Source organism: Ascaphus truei, chromosome 13 (assembly GCF_040206685.1).
Source record: "Ascaphus truei isolate aAscTru1 chromosome 13, aAscTru1.hap1, whole genome shotgun sequence".
Classification (NCBI taxonomy): Eukaryota; Metazoa; Chordata; class Amphibia; order Anura; family Ascaphidae; genus Ascaphus; species Ascaphus truei.
This window is the reverse complement of record NC_134495.1, coordinates 16239705-16260235: the sequence shown is the minus strand read 5'-3', so window position 1 is coordinate 16260235 and position 20531 is coordinate 16239705. Positions and strand designations below refer to the sequence as shown.

At 46.6% G+C, this 20531-nt stretch overlaps 1 protein-coding gene across 1 annotated transcript in view; it reads right to left on the bottom strand.

Moving 5' to 3' along the window:
• The window catches only part of TMEM132D (transmembrane protein 132D), a 341293-nt gene that overhangs the window by 106860 nt on the left and 213902 nt on the right, over nt 1-20531 (bottom strand). The gene's annotated exons all lie outside the window — the stretch shown is intronic.

Below are 20531 nucleotides of genomic sequence, written 5' to 3'. Positions count from 1 at the left end.
GCGGGCCCTGGGGTGGTTTATGAGTAGGAATAATCAGCTGCAGAGCTGGGAAGATTCAAACACGTTTTCCCGCCTGTGCGGTTACTTAAATCAGTTAGTTCCCGCCCACCAGGAACGCCCTGATTGGCTCTATGACTAAGCTAGTGGTGTGTTTCTTTTACTGACTCGTTGCATTGGCCGGCAGGGGGCCCCCTAACTCACCGGGCCCAGGACAGCAGTCCCGACTGTCCCCCCTGTCGGCGGCCCTGCACATGATAGCAAAATGGGGCAGCACAGGCAGAATATTCATAGCCATGCTGTAAAATGGTCTGCAGTTGTCTCTCCTGATGGCAGTAAACCTGGTAAGTTACAGGGATGCCAGCAGTAATCATGGAGGTTTGCCCTCACACCCTGGTGAGGTGCCCTATGTATGGATGGGAGTGGCTACATACTCTGAGTCCACAGTTAGTGACATCAGAGATGTGCCTGTTTCCTGAGGTATATAAGGCCCAGCACTGCCCAAAGTTAGTGTTGTGGGGAAGAGCGGTGGAGAGAGTTGAAGGAATAAGTCTGTGTTGAGACTTGGGAAATGAAGGGCCCACTAGTGCAGTAACTAGTGGCCCGTTTCTACATCAAGTAGCATCAAGCCTGACAAGGCCACACTGTGTCCAGGGACCTGGCACAGCGGTGATCTCCCTGCGGGGAGAGGGGATCCCACTCCATTGGGAGGGCGTACCTTTTCAATGGACAGTACAGCGAGATGTGCGGCTGAGCTAACCGCTGCAAGGGGCAGTCTGTTCATACCATCATCAAAAAAGATGCCCTGTTCAAAGACAACCCCACTGTGTGAGTGTGAAGTTACTCTCCAGTGGAAGTCACCCCCAAGAAGGAGTTCCTCATCAGACCCATCTCCCTGCGGACGCAGAGATCCTGATGAGGTGGAGGCGCTGCATGTGATATAGGTAGGACTCGCACACACTACCTCAGTTGCCTGTCTGGATTGACAATCCCCGAACACCATCATGCGGGAGACTCAGGAGTCCTGTTGCCGACAGGTGCACCACCAGACACGACCATGTAATGGGGGCTGGATAGACCACAGGGGCCAATATGAGATAGGGTGGGTCATACTAGAGGGAATACCCGTTACATTTGGAGGCGCTGCTGAGATCCAGACCTAGGGTGCCCTGTTCCATTTTTTTTGTCAAATTGTCCACCATGTTTGTAAAGTCCGGACACGAGGTCCTCGCCTGGGCCTTGAGGTTAGATCTAAGCCCCGCCGTGTGGTGGCCGTAGAAGGCCTTCCCGCAAATATCAGATTAGGAGGTCTGTGATCATATGCGTAAAATCCCCGGGTGGCCATACGCCTGTATTATAGATGAAGATCAAGACCCCACGTCCCCGTGGAGATCGATGCTTTTTGTGGTGGCACCCACGTGGGATATATGCCTGGCAGAGGCACCGTCCACATTGTTTATGCTAGGGGGCCCCCCTGAGGGTTACCCTTTAGTCTACTCTGACCAAGCGCCATGGCAACTTTCCCCAAGTTGGAAGCGTGCACGTGGTGCTGCGCTCAAGGCGCAGAATGACCTTGCAGAAAACTGTCCGGGATTGGCAGGAAAACCTAAGCCCCGCCCCCGCCAACTAAGTGACGCAGTGCAGAGCCAGAATCACTCCTTGAAAGAGTGTGCTGCCCCTCCTGCACATTCCACCAGGGGGAGCAAACACAGTGAGCTTCAACCAGACACTGTTGCAGAAACAGATTATTTTCTCCCTGGGAATGACATAGACTGCAAGAGGTTACACTCTAAAGTGTATGTGGGCCGGCAATTTCCCGGAATAGATGCACTCGTGCTAATGTGTCCCTGCTTTCAGGAAGCCTGTGACAAGGGAGTCGCCCTAGTCCAGTTCTCGCTAGGCTTCAAGACAACCGAGGTGGAAAGAGAAACGTGTATACAATGTTTTAGTACCACCTGTGACTTTTCTAGAGGCGAACTGGCGTGGGAGCCTGAATGTGCCCGCTGCGGGGCACCTTTCTTGAAGCCTATTATGCCCCAGCCTGCAGAACCCACAGAGGAGAAAGTGATCGACTTCAATACTGAGCAGGTCAGTGTAGCTAACCACTCTACTCCCCTCACAGAAGTTCCTGAGAGCTCGAGCACTCTAACCGCGGTTCCGGATCCGGTTCTAGAGTCGGTTCCAGAGCCGGAACCAGCAGAGAAAGATGCGAATGACCTCTCTACTGGGGTAATCGATGCCGTTAACCTCTCTACCTCAACCACGGAAGTTTCAGAGGCGCCTCGTGCTATAACCCCGGTTCTATACCCTGCTCTAGAACCCCAAGACTTTCAAGCTACATGGACCAAAATGGACAGCTGCGACGCGGTGGTCGCACCGAGTCCGTGTGCTGTAGCAGATGTTCCAGGGGGTCCATGCACCCCGGTTCTAGACTCAGTTTCACACTCAGGACTGCAGATTCCTGAACCGCAGATTCCGGAATCACAGGTTAAGGTGTCTCTACCCCCATCCTCTCTTTGTGATTCCAGCGACCAACAACCAGCTGTGGTGATGCGCCCGCCGGCGGACCACACAAGTGAAGCTGGAGATAAAGAGACATTTATTCCATCTGCTACGGATCCTGATATGGGCCCGTGTGCCCTACAACGGCCAGTCCGGCCTACTACAATGGTACCATCGGTCCTAGGCTGGGGATCAGTACCTAACAACGACAAGGGTGAGTTGACTGCCCCAGGGGTGTCGGGTGTGAGCTTCCAGGTGGCCGCGGAGCACGGTAGCTTCTTAAGTCTGGCCACCAGGGCGATTGGCTCCACTCAGCATCGCGTCCTGGTGGAGGTGCCCCCTTAGAAGATAGCTGTCCAGTGGTGCGAGTGGACCAGTACCTACCGCCTATCGTCCAGGTGAAGAGAAAAGTCAGCCCCATCGTGATGTCCCGTGAAGCACAGATGGTACCTGACAGTGTTCCAGATGAACCGGAACCCATCGCAAGACAGCGGAGTGGTGAGGAACCTCCTTACTCCCCACAGGCTCTGATGGAGGTGGCCGTGAAAAAGGCCCCAACTAAAGTTCCTGCTGAGCAGCAGAACGTAGCTGGACATCCGTATGTCACCATAACTGAACAGAGTGTGAGCCCGTGCGCTCCAGCCCAAATGGTCCCAGGACTGGGATCCAACGCTCCCGAATTTCGAGACAGTGAGTGGACTGCCCCAGAAGTGCCGGGGACAGGTCCCAAGGCAGCCGAGGTGGGAACTGACAGCATCCCTGAGGACCTGTTGGTCACCATGAATCACCGCAGTGGTAATGTACCTACCCTTTACCCCCTGCAGGGTGAAACAGAGACTTTGAGTAAAGAGGCATTGTTACCTGCTCGCTTCCCAGCAGGAGCCTCCCAAGTTCTTAGGGACAAGGACTGTGTGGCAAGGGATTTAGTGAAAATTGCCTTCTTTAAGCCCAAAATGGAGCGCTCCATTCACCATGTGGTGGACCGTGGAAAAGGTCAAGACCTCCTAGCCTATTGCATCCATGCCGCGGATGGCCGGGTAAAGGTCTGGCCAAGAGACATGGTACTATTCCGTCCACCAGGGGGAGGAAGTAATAAGGACCCTGTGACTTTTACCCCCGAGCATGCTCTCCAAGAGATTCTCCCGGGGGAGGCTCACAAACGTAAAAGTGAGGTACCCCCACATGGTCAGTTAGGGGCACCCTGCAAATGGTCTCAGCAAGCAGCTAACACTCAGCTGGCCTCGGTTATCATATGTGACCTGCATTGTACCTTGTTGTTTAGAGTCAAGAGTGATAAGTTGTACATATCATGCTCTACATTTTCATTGTGCAAACTTATGTCGAGTGACGTCGTTCACCAAGCGGGGACGTTGGATTTTTCACCAGGGGGAGAGGGTAGCCCTGGTGCCCTCCGGCTCCCAGAGACCCCCCTCCTTTGGGTCAGCGCGGTCGCGGGTGCCACAGGAGGCAGCGACGGACCCGCTGGCTGTTCCCAAAGGTGGGGGCTGGTGCAGGGAGCGAGCCGAGCTGTAGGAGGCTCGGCGGCGTACCCGGCTAGCGGGGGCCGCCATTGCGGGTGCGAGCGCATACGGCGTGATCGCGCATGCGCGGTACAGGCTAGGAAGTTGTGGCAGCCCCTAGGGAGTTGCGCATGTGCAGTAAGATCGCGCACACGGCCCCAATACAGAAACAGCCTCCACAGGACTACAACTCCCATGAGGCTTAGAGAGGCAGGCACCAGGTGCCTCAAGGTGGCCAATGAGAGACCAGGATTCCCATACAGGCAGATAGATACATTTCGCGGGCTTAGAGCAACGGCAGTTGGAGCTGGGAGCAAGAAGGGGAAGGAAGGGTGTGGGGAGCACGTGGCTCCTACACCAGGTAAAGTCCCCAAGGTCCCAGACAGGCCCCAACTCCCCACCAGGTTAGTGGGTAAGTAATAAGGGACGGCCCCTAGGTTAGGGACTCTGCCCTTAGGTGCGTGTGGTGTTCAGTCTTGTCAGTGTCACGGCTGTCAGTGCTGTGAGGGCTGACAAGAAGGCATCGTGTGTAGGTTGCAGTGCGTTGCTGCAGGTGCTGAGAGTGTCAGTGAGTCGGCGCCAGGAGCAGCTAGGGGAAGGAGGTAGGGTGCAGGAGTTAGTGACTCCCTGCACTAGGCCAGCAGCCCCCTAGGCCCCAGATAGCCCTGAGCCACCAGTAGTTTGAGTGTTGTAGGGACAGGCCCCAGGTTAGGGATCCTGCCCCTTACTATTAGTGTTAGTTAAGGACTCAGCAGACGCTGCGCGTCCGTCCAGAGGGTTGGGCGCAGATCTTCGTTGTTGCTGCAGAGGCCATCCGGGTGGGATCGCCCCGGACGGTAGTTCCTGTGTTCATCCATCATCGGATCCTTTTACGAAGCTCCGTTGCAGGACCGTAACCCTCATCAAGTGCACCAACGATACTATTAGATTCCCACGGGACCAGTGATTGCGCAGTCATACATATCTTCTCACTAGGAAAGGGTGGGAGACGTATTGTGTATGTGGTTACTGGACACGGGGTGGGATCACCTGGTGAAGGGGGTAGCATCCTGCGAGACGCATTAGTTAGTGTCTCCTCTAGAGAGGGACACCTGTTGATCTGTTGATTGTTATGCATGAGTATGGTTACACTAGTAAAGGTATTGGTTGTTATACATACTGTGTGCTGAGTGATATATATTGTCCTGCGAGGAACCACTCCCCCTCTGGTGGGAGTCATCGCAGGTGGAGGCGCTGCACCGAGAACAGGGTTACTCATAATATACTTGCCCCAGGTTCCCCGTGGCAGAAGCTCAGCTCTCCTGGGAGCCTAACAGGTAAAGCACCACACCCGGTAACAGTAGGTTCTCCGCACTCACACTATATCTGCGATTGGGTGGGGAATACCCGTTACATTTATATATATATATATATATATATATATATATATATATACATACATACACACACACACACACACACCTTGGGGGTGAAGGGGCCTGGGAGGGTGGTATAAGGGGGGCCTAGGGCATCTGTGCTTACCTGGGCCCTTGAATGGTTCTGCTAGATACATGGCCAGTGCACAGAAGGGCCCTGCAGGCCCGCAGAGGCCTACGGAAGGGAGGGATAGATGGGCGGTGCAGCGCAAAGGGGAGGACCCTTCAGTCCTGCTTGAGAGGAGGGAAAGAGGGACAGATGGGGACGGGAGCCAGAAATCGGGAGGGCCTGTCTTGCCTGCAGAGAGAGAACTGCAGGATTGCCGGCAGGGAGGCCGGGCCCCTTGACTGGCCAGGCCTGGGACAGTAGTCCCAGCTATCCCCCCCTGTCGGCGGCCCTGGAAGACACTTTCTACCAGTATTCAAAAAGAAATCCACTTTTTAATTCTATACTCATAGCCAAGGTTTTATTTTTTTCTTACTTAAAATCACATTAACTTTTCTTGTAATCTGAACAATATTAACTCTAAGGTCAAATGAAATTTTTAAAAATTGAGTGCGCGCGGTCCCAAAAAATTCTTGTGTGTCCCAAACAGTGTGAATAAAAGTCTCTCTGCAGCTCCTCACTCTCCCGTGATCAGCGGGGCAAACAACCGAATATATGCACACATATAGCAGGGCGCAAAAAGAGAAGAGAAAAACACACTATTAGTATAAATTTAAAAATGATTCATATTTATAATATGCATGAAAATAACACTTACATAAAATCGGATCACAATAAATCCAAACTTCACTGGGGGAGCTTGAAAGAGGGGTTGATGAGAGCGTTGTGCTACCACTTATGCCAGATCCCAAAAAGGCTTGATTTCCGGTGGCAACGTTCGTTAGGCTCAAATATCCAAAAATCTACCCCTGCACCTCGTGCTACAAACACCACAGGGAAGTTACAAACACAGCTGCCCGGAGGAACACGATGACGCTGCCTCTCTACTGCGTGTGACGTCACCTCTACGTGTTTCGTGTCATACGACGCTTCGTCAGGAGGTATCATACTTGATTTAAATCTAAGCGTATCATTCCTGGTATTTTCATTTTTACATAAATGGATTTCGTTTATTATTAGACTATGGACAAATACTTACATCCACTGCAAAGCAGTACAATTTGATTTTCAGTTCACCTCTATTCAGAAGAATTTTAAAGATCCCTGCACTGTTGTAGAAATTTTAAGGGGGAAAAAAAAAAAGAGTGCTTGTCTTTGAAATTCGATCACAGCAATAGTGAAGGCATGGCGAGGACGTCAAATTATCTACCTTTGTATGGTAAGCTGAAAATGGTATGTTACAATCTCACAATCATTATCAAGCTAATACCGAAAGTGATTCATTATTATTAGCTAAACCACAGGGGACCAGTTGCAAAGGTAGACATTTTCTCGACAAAGCTTTTAAGGAAAGACTGATTTTATTGAGAACTGAAATTGTAGAGGAGACAACCAACAACATATAGTTTATTTTTCAGAAGTGAGGAAAAATTAATCTTTCCATTAACACATGGGCTGCTTCCTACTGGGTGTGAACGCAAACATTAGCTTAAAAAATCAACACATATACCGTAGTGAGCAAATGTTTGTGAACCCCTTACGATTTTCACAGAGTTTGGTTTTCGCCAAACTTAACGTTTCTCATGGAGGCTAAAAAGTTCTACCTTTGACTTGTCTGTCCAGAGAACATTGTTCCTGAAGTGTTGTGCATCATATCTACGCAAACTTCAGATGGTCAGCAAAGTTCTTTATAGAGAGCAGTGGTTTCCTCTTGGTTATCCTTCCATGAGCACCATTCTTGTTCAATCGTTTCTGATAGTTGAGTCATGAACACTCACATTTGCCAAGGCGAGAGTGGCCTGCAGATCCTTGAATGTTACTCTGGGGTTCTTTGTGACTTCCTGGATGATTTGCCGGTTTGTTCTTGGAGAGATTTTGGTAGGATGACCGCTCCTGGGTAGAGTGACTGTGGTCTTTAACTTTCTCCATCTGTAGACTATCTGTCAGACAGTGGATTGGTAGAGTCCCAAATCCTTAGAAATTGTTTTGTAACCCTTTCTAGACTGATCATCAATAACTGCTTTTCTGAGGTCCTCAAATATTTATTTTGATCATAGCATGATGTGTTTCCACACACCTGTATGGTGAAAACCAAACTCACAACGATTCTGATCTTTATATAGGATGGGGCCTCCCAAACTCACCCCTGAAGATCTACCTAATTATTTAATCACCTGATTCTAATTATCCCCTTTAATTTAGCTGATAAAACCAGGGTTTTACTTACTTTTGCACATACCCTGACTCTTAATTACTCATTGTTTGTCTAATTCATAAATAATTTTTTTCAAAAGACATGTGTAAGGGTTCCAGTTCTGGGTTTTGCTGGAACTTGCTCGTACGTGGCCGCTACAGTCATCTTTGATCCTGGCAAACCTCATCCTGGACTTGGTAATTGGCTGCACCTGTCACAGGGCTTTAAATACTGTAGCAGTCAGTTACTCCGAGCCCCTGCCCAAGCATGGTGTTCTGTTCCTTGTGTTCCTGTGGATTCCGTTGATGACCCCAGCCTGTGACCCCGACCTTGCATCTCTGCCGCCTGCCTTGACCTCTGACTGCATCCGACTACGACTACTCTAACAGGACTGTCCCATGGCCCATGCCTCAGCTCTACGGGCCACTTCCTATCGGAGATGAGCATCGTTATATAATGCTCGGGCCAAACATGGGCCCCGCTGAAGTAGGGAGGGGGCTGTCCCTCCGGGGCCAACGCCTGGAGACTCACTGCAACCACCTAGTTACATTGTAACAGAAGATGGACACCATCTCTGCTATGCTGCAGTCCTTCTGCGGTCAAGTCTGTGCATCAAGCCCTGCTCCTAACCCCCTTGGGGTACCCCTTTCTTTTTCTTGGGACCCTCAAGCTAACATTGCCTTCCAGGAGCCAAAAGACAAATTTTCCATGGCTCCTGTTTCAAAGTCAAGTACACCCCTCACTGTTTCCTCTTCACTACGTGATGTAAACCTTGCTGATTCTAAAGCCCTAGTTTTAAAGGCAAGTTCCCTTTTCTTTGACTCCACTGCAGTGTTTGACATAGCTATTACTAATTCTAAGACTCATACTTCAATGTCTAGTTTCCCTCTCTGCGATCCCCTTGCAGTGTCTGATGTCCCTATTGCGCTCTCTTCTTTTTTTCCTTTTAGGTACTTTTTAGGATTGCGTTAATCCTTTTGAGAGCTGCAGCTTATCCCCATTGCAACAATTGGACTCTGATTTCTCTACTTTGGAAGGAACATTTGGGACTGATCATTTATGTTATGTTGTATGTCCTGCTCTATAATTTAATATTGTGCGTGCGTCTATTATTAACCTCTGGTTCTCTGCTTATCTAACATTATTCAGTTGTTGCTAATATTTGGTGTATGTGCATGTTCCTTTAGTTTAGCGCTATTATATATGTTTTTTGTTTTATATATATATATATATATATATATATATATATATATATATCTCAAAAACATAAAATCACAGCACCAATATTCGATGAAAGGTAAAGGTATGTGCTAACTTCATGAGAGAGAAGTGGGTGGCTAATAGCAATACAAATAAAACTAACACACAAACAACATGGGGGGATGCAGCGAACAAGTGACAGCAAGTGACTTATATACCCACCACCCAAGTGCCTAAACACACCCACTAATTAAACACAAACAACAGCGCGAAAATGCAGGTGAACAACATTATCAGCTGAAAGTAGCAGCAGCCGTGACAAAGTCCTGCTATTGGTCAATGTCCGCTAAGGTGACTAAATGCCGGTACAGCATTGCGTCCTTACTCGCTATAGTAATCACATAGCGCATGCGCACGGCGCTCGTGTACACCGTGTCAAAGTCCTGCTGCAAGGATTGGTCAATACAACTATTGCTTTTGAATACCTACTGAGTGCTGTCGCCTCTTTGCCACCTTCACAGTTGGTAACGTATGCTCTGTGTGTGTGTGTGTGTGTGTGTGTGTGTGTGTGTGTGTGTGTGTGTGTGTGTGTGTGTGTGTGTGTGTATATAATCAGAGTAAAAGTACAATGTATCCCTGCCACACAGTGCTTGTCAATTAAGTTTGGAAGCTGAAATAGATCATCTTTGCACGCCATAGCAGGGCCATTTTTAATTTCAATGTTGAAACCAACGTGTTCATCCTGTAAGATGAATCACTACAGATAAACCACATCTGATTCTAAAGGAACCAGAGGGACAGTACTTGTCACTCACTGTCAATAGAATCTTTGTTATTCCTAAAACACAATTAAAAACACACATGAAAAAGACTATGGTGCAAAATACTGGGTTTAGCACTTCTTATCGCAACACTCACTCTTCTCCAAAATCGAAACTATCTTCACCAACACCCTCCTCTGAGTGCCTTGCCACAATTTACAACTCCATCCTTACCTCCTTTCTGGACCGGTATGCTTCTCATCTTACGCCAACCCTCACAACACTCCGACCCACAACCCTGGCTAAACAAGCATTCACGTATTCTACGCTCCTGTTCTTCCGCTGAAGGCCTCTGGAGGAAGTCGCACTCTTTTGCAGATTCCCTTCAATATAAATTCTTCGTCTCCTGCTCTTTATCTTGACAAGCAGAGCTATATCGCCTCTCTAATAAACGTGCGCAAATCTAACCCATGTGACCTCTTCTCTACCTGACTCACTTCTTTGGCCTCTCTCTACAACATTCTCCTTACAATGATCAATCACAAGATGTTGCTGATTATTTCAAGAGCAAGGTGTAAGCTACCTTATCCACAGTGAAAATCCCCCTCTGTCTCTCCCACACCTCTCCTTCATAATCCTGCTCATTTTACCTTTCACTCCAGTTAAGGAAGATTAGTGTCTCAGTTACTCTTCTCCTTTATCTCAACCAGATGCAGCCGCAACACCATTCCCTCTCATCTCCTTAAAAGTCTCACTTCTACCCTGGTCACCATCTTCACTCATAGCTTTCGCTTATCTCTATACTCTGGCACTTTTGTATCTCTTTTCAAGCCTACTATTGTCCGACCTATGCTCAAGAATCACACCTTTGACCCAACCTCCCCTTCTAACACTCCCACGGTCTATCTATTTTCTTTTGTCTCTGCACTTCTGAAACGTCTTGTTTCTTTGCAAATACTTTATTTTCCCAACTCCCATTGCCTACTAAGCCCTCCCAAGTCAGGCTTCGGCACAGCATACGACACTGAAACCACACTCACCAAACTAGCTAATGATCTCCATATTGCCAAATCTCAAGGAAACTATTCCATTCCATTCAGACCTCTTCTCTGCTTTCAATACTGTAGACATCTCTCTCCTACTGCACATTCTTCATTCTCTTGGCATCCATGGGAATGCCCTCTTCAGGCTCTCCTCCTACTTCTCTCATCGATCATTCAGTGTGTCTTTTGCCAGCTCCTCTTCTACCTCTCTGGATCTCTCTGTTGGTGTACCTTGAGGCTCTATTTTAGGTCCCCTACACTTCTTTCTATATACAGTCTCGCTGGGTGAGCTCAATACCTCCTTTAGCTTCAGCTATCATCTGACTGTACCCATTTAATCCTTCGCTTTCAATTCTTTTCCATCATATTTGGTGACCAAAATAACCTACACCCGAACAACAACTTGATAGATAAATGCAAAGTACTGATCGCACCTCCTGTAACATTGGATTTGCGGATGAGGGTACCTCTGGCAGAGAAAAGGTTAAACAGGAAGAAATGTGAACAGGAGACATGTTAGTCTTTTTGCTTCCTGAACTATCAAGCATTGCTGCATTCTTGTATGATTTACTAAATGTTCAAGGTAATAATTCCAACACAAATGCACCCAATGCATTAGGAATAAAAAGATTGAATACAATCAGAACGTAACAGAATTAAGGATACTCGCATCATCTCCTCTTGCAATACCAACGTATATCATAGATCACCACAGGTCTTACTCCCATTGCGGGAACATGATGTATATGCTTACCCAGAAATAACAGCCAAGTGTTCAAATGACCTTGTATTCTGTATTGATATATTGTATGATGATTGATGGTGTAGGTCTGTAGGGTTTACATGAAAGGCCTGGTAGGGAAGGATCAAAGAACCTAGCATGATACTCTGCGACAGAGGACATGGGGAGCAGATGCTGCATAACTCAAAGATCAACCAACATAACAGTAACCTTCTGCCGAGCAAAATACATCCCAGAGCAGGGATTGTGGTGTGTAGCTACATTGAAGATCTGGGAAGAGTGAAAAGTGCATCTTCCCTGAAAAAGTAGTGCATGCTTGAAACAGCCTTCCAGCAGGAGAGATGAGAGTGAAAGCAGTAGGAGGCTTTGAAAATTCTTAGGGTAGCTAACCTCATGGTATCATAGAAAAGAGAAACCAACATGGAAGACAGAAAAGTCCTTATAAATCTGACCTCAAAGAAAACCTCCCTAAAGTAGTACATGTAACTTTTAGATACTCCCTTGTGGCGCCCCTCCTTATTTTCTACCAGTATCTTTCATATGTAGCTGACACAGGTCTACAGCCCCATTATCGCTTAGCAAACAGCCACTGCAGCCAGGGATTCTGGGTAATAACATGCAAATGAGCACAGTGTGTCACTCATTACAGCTGTTAGGGTCTGTAGGAGACGTGCAGAGGTATAACGAGGGAGATGTATTTAAAGGAGAATAAACATTGCCTTTTATTTAGGCTGCGTCTTTAAACAGTACAGCTTCACGTCAGCATGCAAAACAAACAAATAAAACAAGTCAATCCCTTTGTAAGTGCTAACTCACAGTTCCTAGTCCCCATCTGCAGGGCTGGGAGGCTAGGTCTCTTACCACCCTTTGATCCCAACGTCAAAGCGGTAAGCATGGGACTCTTTAAGTCAGTCTGGGTCTGGGTTGGTGTCTCTGGGGTGCTCCATTTGGTGGGTTCCAGGGTCTGCTGCACCCTGGAATAGAGGATCTGTTTCCCTGGGATATCTCTCTGGCAGCACACACTTCCTCCGGGCTAGAGCGATCTGTTATTGGGGATCTCTCTGGCAGCGCACACTTCCTCTGGGCTAGAGCGATCTGTTATTGGGGATCTCTCTGGCAGCGCACACTTCCTCCGGGCTAGAGCGATCTGTTATTGGGGATCTCTCTGGCAGCGCACACTTCCTCCGGGCTAGGGCGATCTGTTATTGGGGATCTCTCTGGCAGCGCACACTTCCTCCGGGCTAGGGCGATCTGTTATTGGGGATCTCTCTGGCAGCGCACACTTCCTCCGGGCTAGAGCGATCTGTTATTGGGGATCTCTCTGGCAGCGCACACTTCCTCCGGGCTAGGGCGATCTGTTATTGGGGATCTCTCTGGCAGCGCACACTTCCTCCGGGCTAGAGCGATCTGTTATTGGGGATCTCTCTGGCAGCGCACACTTCCTCCGGGCTAGGGCGATCTGTTATTGGGGATCTCTCTGGCAGCACAGTCCCTGTGTTCTCAAGAGCCTCATGCAGTTGGTGCAGCACACATTTATTTAAACCTGCTTGATGAGCCACGTGGAGACTGGCTAATTGCCTTTATCTCCAATTAACCAGCTGACTCCTGGACTCTACAGACGGGCTCTGTGTGTGCTTCCTTTTTAAACCGGGGAAAGGCCCTAACACAGGGTCCCATGTTAAAATGGATAAGAAGTTAATAGTGACACACTGTGCTCATTTGCATGTCATTACCCCAAATCCCTGGCTCCAGTCGAAGCCCTGTTTGCTAATAGATAATGGGAAATACAGGGGTGCAGTCCTGCATGAAAAATACAAATGTATTTTTATTTACTGTATACTGCACGGTGGAGGGGTATTGTCACTTTTGTTTGTACCCACCATAAGTTTTTTAATGTCTAGTGATGGTGCAAACTTTTGGATCCAAAGGGTCTTCCTATAGGAATGCAGTACATTTCTGTAACTCTTCCAACTGCAAAAATGGTTACAGTATAATAGCAATCTGCTATTCTAAATATACATATAGGCCCTAAGTACTGTATCAATAGGAAACTAAAATAGTTTCTGCCACATTTATACACTTGGCTACATCTGTTATTGTCTCTGATGGTGATAGGCATCTTAATTGTTAATAATGAACAATAAAGCTGGGAATGTATGTGAACCAATTATATGTGTCGGCTAATTTTCTCAAAAGTTATTAATTGTGTCAGGGTGATACAAAGCATTTAGCTGTAGATCCTGCTTAATTTTCTGACAATCTCTGTAGATAATTACAAATGTTACGTTTGTCACTATCCCTTATCCAGACCCCGAAAATTGGGTTGAACAGGATTTCCATAGCTACAGTGTCTACAATGGGGGAGATAACTTTGTTACAAATGATCACCTGCTGTGTTTAAACTCTAATGAGAAGCTTATGTCACAATCTGGTAGCTCAGTCCTGTAATCTGCTTATTTTCTAATATTTCTAGGAGATGCCGACACACATTAACCCCTGAGAGAAAACCTTATGGAGTCAGCTGTAGGATTTCACATTATTCTGCATTCTCTTGGACACACATAGCCAATGCATGATAAAAATGTCACCCTAGGCACAATTATTATTAGTGATGTAAATACCTTTTAATTCCTGTAAATCGGTGACTCTCAATCTTTTTTGAGTAAAGGTACCCCTGCTCTTCAGACTTCACTCACCCTCTCCTTACTTAGACATAACACACTCACCCTCCTTTTTACAAGCACCACACAACCCCACACTCAGCCGCCCTCTACTTAGACACATTATATTCACATGATCCCTTTTACTCAACACCGACTTCACATTTATCGCCCCTTCTCACGCACTCTCACCCTCTTTCTTAATCATAAACACCACGGTCACTCCCCCTCCTCTTACTTAAACCACAACTTCCCCCACCCCACAAAAAGCACAAGCCTCCCCCACCCTCGCCACCACAAAAAGCCATCACACACACAAACAGGTCTGTATTTACGCATAAGGCTACTAGGCCCTGGCCTAGGATGGCAAAATCTGGTAGGGGAGGGGGGATAGCCAGCAGAGTTTTCCCCCTGGGACTGTGGCACCCTTGGCACAGACATGGCACCCCTGGGTTTCCCGGCACCCCGGTCGTGAAACACTACTGTCAGTCATTTGTATTCTATAGCAGCAATTATGCTGTTTCGATGGGGAAGATTTAGTACAAAAGTCTCACCCAGGTAATACTGTATGAAAATCAGAATTAAACAGAGGTGTGTTTTGGGATCAGACACGTGAATTTTCATCTTCTACTCCGGTGACCTCTCTGGGACAGGACCTATGACATATGGCAAAGTACTGTATAGGGATTTCTGTTTATCATTTTATTTTAACAAACTGTTCTACATTTATTATAACTGTATGTTCTTTTAATAATCTGTTTCTGTAATCTAAGCACTGTGTATATGTGTATATATATATATATATATATATATATATATATATATATATATATTGTATATTACCAGATGATGGTCCAGTAAAGAGAGACAGCACACACGGGTAGAAATGCAAAAGTGTATTAAAACACAAAAAACAACGTTTCGGTTCCAACAAACAGAACCTTCTTCAGGGTCATACCTGAGGAAGGTTCCGTTTGTAGGAACCGAAAAGTTTTTTTTTTGTGTTTTAATACACTTTTGCATTTTTACCCGTGTGTGCTGTCTCTCCTTACTGGACCATCATCTGGTAATATACATCTTTTATGATTTTCTATTGGACAAGCATCTGGATTTCCTAATGTTTATGTGTGTGCCGGCTGCGAATAGATTTTATATATATATATATATATATATATATATATATATATATATATATATATATATATATATATATATATACATTTAATAAGTAATGCTTTGGGGCTCTAAATGAACAGTTGGACGCTTGGTAGAGTTTTTATATTTTTGGACACATTTTGCTACAACAGATGTGTGTGTGTGCATAGTTTTTTTTTCTTTAATAAACAGGGACCTGAGACTGCAAATGTATTTAATATTTCTTGGGTGGTGGCAGCAGATAGCTATGATTGCAATTGAGTAAAGGGTTCATATTAACTCACTGGAAGTACCTTGCGCAGGAGAAAGGTGAGTTGGCTAGAGTTGCCGTGTGTATTAACCTTAGTTGCATATCTGAGTCACGTGCTCAATTGTGTACTGTTCGTGACAGATGGTATATTGGGACAGATTCTGGGGAGATATTGTTCATTTGAGGGACCTTTGCGAAGATGAAAAGTGGGCCAGCTAGAGAGCTGTGTATTAACCTTTGTCCCATGTGCAGGTCACGAGCTCACAGGCGTGCTGTTAGTGAAAGTTGTATTGTACATTGTTATTTTACTCTGTGTCCTGTAGATCGAAAATAGATCAGTAACCGCAAATATAGGGAACAGGTTTTTTTAAGGACTACCTGCTGCACATCTGGAGCATTTTCTTGCATTGGTTACACCAGTATTGCAGCAGGAAGATTTTAATTATCAGCCTCCCACTTACAATGTTTCTGTCAGTGGTTCCCAACCTTTTTTTACACTGTGCACCCCCTGCTAGAAAATATTTGTTCTGCGAACCCCTTATTAATAAATCTTATTACCTACTCATCAAACTGTTGCTAACAAAGCTGTGTGACCAATCCGAGGCTGTGTAGTGTCCTGAGCCGGTGCGGAGACTGCGCACTTAGTAAGGCCCCAAACAGCACCTTAGCTTGGGGGTATAACTGTCAATTACTGTGGGAGCTTCCAAAGTAACGCCACAAAATGCCTTGCTGCTGCAGATGCAAAGCAACTTTTTGAACTCCTGCTGTGACAGCGATACCCCCCAGGTTCAGGAACCCGCTACACTGCCTGGGATCCGCCAGTCCATATTTTTGGGGGGTGAACCTATTGAACAGACTTGATGAACCCCAAACCCCTGTTGGAAATAACTTTTCTATAGGATACGTTTTTTGTTGTTGTTGCAAACTATGCCATATTGTGGTAATCCAATGATTGGCTATTTTTATCCCACAGATTAACTTCACTTCATCAATCCTTAACAGTTTAACAGTGGGAAACCTTAATTTACAGTAGAAACATGCACAAAGCACTATTTCAGTCTAGTTACCCATCAGTCAAAGAGACAGAACTTGACAGCTTCCCTTGAATAGGTTCTGGCTGAGTTTTTCTGTAAAAGAAAGAAAATCACTCCGGGAGAAGCTTAAGTGCCAGCGCTTCATCATGGTTCCCACAAATGACCTTCTCTTTGACCTTGTGATTTGTCCTCGGCATTATGACAGGCATGTGTATAAACCTGCTTCAGCAGAAACTTCCCCTGGGTATGCACAGCTGACTCCAGTGGATTACTTTGAATTGTGGGTAGAGGTCTTCGGATGTGACATATGCCCACATGGAATAGCACTTAACTATGATGTGAGTGGCTGGTGTAGCATTATAATAAGGCCTTGTGACTGTCATCCTTTACTAAGTAAAATACAGAAAAATGTAATCCAATTACCTACATTTACAGTATTCTCACACGTATATAGCAGCAATAAAATCCAATAGCAACACTGTTAAGACCGATGATCACATTATCACCACCAAAAATTGGGATGCTGAATAATGACATGAATAACTTGGCAAGGGGTTTCCCTTCATACTTCAAACCTTTTCAGTGCCATGGACCCTCCGGTGCTAGAGATCCCGTGACCACCCGCCTGTGCGATCATGTGACCGCCCGCCTGAGCGATCATGTGACCGCCCGCCTGAGCGATCATGAGACCGCCCGTCTGCGCGATCACCTGACCGCCTGCCTGAACGATCACGAGATCGCCCGTCTGTGAGATCATGTGACCGCCCCCCCCAGAGTTCACGTGACTGGCCCCTGAGCGATTTACGTGACCGCCCCCATGAGCGATTACGTGACCGTCCCTCTGAGTGATCACGTGACCACACCCCCTGAGGGATCACGTGACCACCCACCTGAGTCCCGCTGACCAGAAGGAATGGTAGAGTCGTCCCCTTCAGTTTTGTTTGTGGTCAGTGCTCCTGATCGCGAACAGCGCCTAAAAAACACGCAAAAGGCCAAAGCGTACATCATAAGGGCACTGAATGGGATTAAAAATATACTCATTAAAATAGGTTAACCCCTTCACTTCCAGAGAAGCCTACCATTCAATGCAGTACTACAGAATATAAATCTATATAAACACTGGAATTTATCAATTGATGCATCTTAGCTTAAATTTTACTAGTGCATCTGGTCCAGACATGAACAAAATTCAATTACATGTATTACTCACATAACAAAAATTGTGCTAACGCCGGGCTTGCATGCCGTTTCAGTTATTTAAAGGTGAGAAGCTATTTAGCCCTTAAGATGACCCTATGAAACGGTGGCATTTTTGTTAGGCAAGTAATATTTATTTAATTTTGCTTTATATTTTGAGTGTGGCTTGGAGTGATGCTGACTCTTTTCAGTAATGCAATATAAGGGATTTGGATTGTGCTAGCACCCAGCATTGTAATCTTACTTGATGGTTATTTTTCTAATATACACTCTTTCATATCCCTGGAGCACCACTTCCATTCATTTATCAATGTCTAGACATTAACAAGACATACACATTTAAAACAATTTTAAACTCAGTGCGATAAAATATGTTGAATATTCTGGGCATTAAAAGTAATGAATTGAACCATCTTTTAAAGCAATGCATTGCAGACCCCTCTCCCACTCAAGGGGTTGATGCAATGTTGCAACTGGCTTGGTCACTTCTATACAAGGACTATTGACTAGTAGAACTGCAGCACTCTGACTTTCAATTCCTATCACAGGCTTATGGTACGGCAGCCACTGAAAACGCCACACATCAGGAAGCGTGGTGGTGGAAGGGTTTACCTCTGTGTGACCATGGTAGGAAGTGTTCAGAAGGTCTCCTAATGGCATCCAGCATGAGGTGAGAGCGGATATCTGCAGCAGAATGGGACATTTGGATTCGGCCATCTCGCCATGACCAAGTCCCACGTCAGCATGTGGCCACCGTTGGAACATCCGTCGCAGCCGTTCCACCGCTGGACACTGAGCCACCGGTTGTTTCTACGATAAGATACGTTTTAGGAGAGGGTGTAACTTTAGGGTTTTTAGCAATTAGGGTAGGGGGTTTTAGGGTAACGGGTTAACATTTTAAGGGTAGGGGGTATCATTAGTATTAGGGGCTAAGATCAGGGGTTTCTAGGGTAAGGGCTAAGATTCATCCCCTGAAGAAGTGCGCATGCGCACGAAACGCGTTGGGCCTTTGAGTATTATTCAACAGCTTTTACTAGTAGATGAGCAGATCATTGTAGCAGTCCCTGGAGTCGCGGCATATTTGGACTATCATTGGAAGTGAGATCGGGCGAAGTTGGGAGATTCGGAGCGGTGTCCCGCCCCATGTGACGTATTTCCGGGCGCGAGCGACAGGCTTTCCCTCCTGCAGTGACGCAGTTCCGGTCGCGAGCGGAGGGCCTCGTGGAGCTGAAGACAAGGCTGCCTATGTCGGCAGCAACCTGAGGAGTTACCCGTGGACATCTGCATGCGGCACGCGTCTATTATCACCCACCGCTGGATCTTCCTTTATCCTACACCTGCGCATATCCTGAGGACTTGCTGTAAGTAGGATTCCGGTTTTTCACAACCGGATCCTGGACCTGCTCGTCACTAGTTGCTGGATTTTATTGTGTTCATTAAATATCATTGTTATTAGTCAGCCTACATGTTTTTTGTTTTATGTGTCTGTCTGTTTATGTGTTACATGTTTTAACCTTAATTTGGTACACTATGATCTTGTTCTCTTGTCTCCCCTGCATATCATATCTTTGTTGCTGTTGAGGAACCTGCGGTCCACTGGACTTGATTATCATCTATTGGAGATCATAAGCAACTCATTGGACTTTTATCTATCCCACTATTTGGACTCTAAGGCGCCGGTCTGTTTTTTTTTTTTGTTTTTTGTTTTTTTCTAGACATTAACAAGACGTATACATTTAAAACAATTTTAAACTCAGTGCGATAAAATATGTTGAATATTCTGGGCATTAAAGGTAATGAATTGAACCATCTTTTAAAGCAATGCATTGCAGACCCCTCTCCCACTCAAGGGGTTGATGCAATGTTGCAACTGGCTTGGTCACTTCTATACAAGGACTATTGACTAGTAGAACTGCAGCACTCTGACTTTCAATTCCTATCACAGGCTTATGGTACGGCAGCCACTGAAAACGCCACACATCAGGAAGCGTGGTGGTGGAAGGGTTTACCTCTGTGTGACCATGGTAGGAAGTGTTCAGAAGGTCTCCTAATGGCATCCAGCATGAGGTGAGAGCGGATATCTGCAGCAGAATGGGACATTTGGATTCGGTCATCTCGCCATGACCAAGTCCCACGTCAGCATGTGGCCACCGTCGGAACATCCGTCGCAGCCGTTCCACCGCTGGACACTGAGCCACCGGTTGTTTTTACGATAAGATACGTTTTAGGAGAGGGTGTAACTTTAGGGTTTTTAGAAATTAGGGTAGGGGGTTTTAGGGTAACGTGTTAACATTTTAAGGGTAGGAGGTATCATTAGTACTAGGGGCTAAAATCAGGGGTTTCTAGGGTAAGGGCTAAGATTAGGGACTTGCCTGGCCAGCGGTGACCGATCGCTGTGGCAAGGTGACTTGCGGCTAAACGACGGCGGTTACTAGGTCACAGCGAAATGACCACGAAAAAATGTCCTAGACGGATCTGCAGATCACTGCCTCGTACTCTCATATGTATAAGAGACATTGTAACGTGGTTCTGAAGGGCCGCGGCTCTCTGTGCTAAGGCCATTCGGGAGCGAAATTGAGCGTGTATTCCTGCGGCTTGATACACACTGTAAGCCTAAGGCTGCGTCCATAGGCACTGCAGCCGTGCGGAGGCGGAGGAAAAGCAGGTGCTTTCCCTGGCCTTAGTACGCGCACCGTCTGGGGCCGTGACTATGGGCGGGCCAGTGACATCATGGAGCTGGTTCGCCCTCATTGGG